Genomic DNA, 2,055 nt, shown 5'->3' with positions numbered 1-2,055 from the left:
TGGTTTTTGTTAAATTGTGTTTTTATAAAACTAAACGTTTTTATTTAATTTAAAAGTATTACAATTATCAATAAATAAAAGCAGAACTAAAATATTTGAAAAAAATTTGCCGTTTTTTTCCTGGTTTAATTAAATAAATAATTTTGATTCGTTTTCAGTGACAATTGCAAAACTAATAGAAAATTTTGGGCTGGTTTACAGAACGTGTTAATCGCAATTAAATTTTAAACTTGACGTTTGTCAATGCAAAATAAATGGCAACTTAATTCGAATTAGTTTAGCTAATTCTGAATTAAATTTTAATTTCGCTTCTACTCAGAGAATGACACCATTCGTGATAAAGGCACACGTGGAATTAATTTTTCTTCTCGCAAATAAACAATAGTTTAATTCATTTGTTGTTCCAGATAAAATCTAGTTTAAAATAAAGAAAACCTATTTCGTTCAAAAATTATGTAAATTAATTTTATTTTGAAAAAACAGTTAAAAAAATATTAAGTTAATAATGATTTGTTTTTTCGTCAATGTCTTTCTTTAAGAAATGGTTTCTTAAATTTTTCATTAAAAATATTCAATATTTTCATTTAATTAATTTGACGTTTGTCAATGCAAAGTAAATGGCAAATTAATTCGAATTAGTTTAATTCTGAATTAAATTTTAATTTGACTTTCTGTAAACCGGCTCCAAGAGGAATTTATGTTGAAACTGCAATCCGATAATTTACGACCCTGTCTGCTTGCGGTTAGAAGAGTCGGCATCCAGCAGGGGCTGGTTTATTGAGGCGTCATTTTCATTTTGTTCGACTGTACATCATATCTGCAAAATATCTACTTTGTATCACAAACCGTTGTTGTGCTGTGGCCAATTCTTGAACTGTGTGTAGTGATTGTTTATAAAAATGGTACCTGTAGAACAAAGAGCCCTAATAAAACACCTCATACTGAATAAAGAATTAGATATGAAAAAGATGAGTGCAAGATGGGTGCCCCGAATGTGATTAAAAACGAAATGGGGTGTTGACTTGTGAGCGTCTTTTGGAAAAGTACCAAGCAAACAAAGAAAACTTTCTCAGTCGGTATGTGACTCTAGACGAGTCATGGGTGCACCACTATGATCCCAAACCAAAACTGCAAAGTAAAGAGTGGAAACATGAACTGATGCAAGCTGAGAGAGTGGTTTGCAGAGACCGGACAAAAATTTTTCCAGTAGGCATGCAGCATAGGGATCCACCCTCGTAGTGTTCAAACAATATTAAAAACACATAAATTTCATCCGTTCCACATGAAGTTGCATCAAGAATTACATGGAGACGATTTTGGAAATCGGATTAATTTTTGTAAATAAGAGAAAACAGATTGTTTTTTGAAAGCGCCTTATTCACAGACGAATGCACATTCGTGCAAATAATGGACTAGTCAACAAACAGAACCTGCCTTATTGGGCAGTAGAAAATCCTGACTGAATGCGACAAAAGGTTTTGCAAAATCACTGGTCCCTTAATGTTTAGGAAGGGGTAATTGGAGGCAGAGTGATTGGTTCTTTCTTTTTTGAAGGAACTCTTAACGGAGAAACATACGCAAATTTTTTAGAAAGAGTTGTTGGAAGATATTCCAATTAGAAGAAATTTGTGATTCCAGCCCTCCCCCGCATAATAGTGCACAACTATACAATGCTGCGACAATCCTCGATTCGTTAGCTACCATCGATGTTAATACGGATGATAAGCGATGGGATGAAAATATCGTTAACATACAACTTGGTCTTAACGGCACTATAAATAAGTCCATTACGGTAATGCCAAGTTAGGCACTAATGGGTTATCGAGTCGTTTCAGACAGACTGATGGAACCTGAGGCTCGTACAGTGATTGACGTGACAGCAATAAGGACTCAACTTGAACGAAAAATCAGATGACACAAAAGCGATGCTTCGACCAACATCAATGTGCTGTTAGGTATCTAATGCTGATGCAGATTGTAAGTCAACCAGCTGCTGGTTCAAGCCGGAAGTTGCTGCCAAAGTGGCGGGGTCCCTTCCGGGTAGAGGAGATTTTG

The sequence above is a fragment of the Tribolium madens genome, unplaced genomic scaffold, assembly GCF_015345945.1.
Source record: "Tribolium madens isolate multiple individuals breed KSU strain unplaced genomic scaffold, Tmad_KSU_1.1 Scaffold_97;HRSCAF=244;Tcas5.2_LG3a, whole genome shotgun sequence".
NCBI classification, from domain to species: domain Eukaryota; kingdom Metazoa; phylum Arthropoda; class Insecta; order Coleoptera; family Tenebrionidae; genus Tribolium; species Tribolium madens.
The sequence above is the reverse complement of the archived record's forward strand: the minus strand, read 5'-3'. Positions refer to the sequence as shown.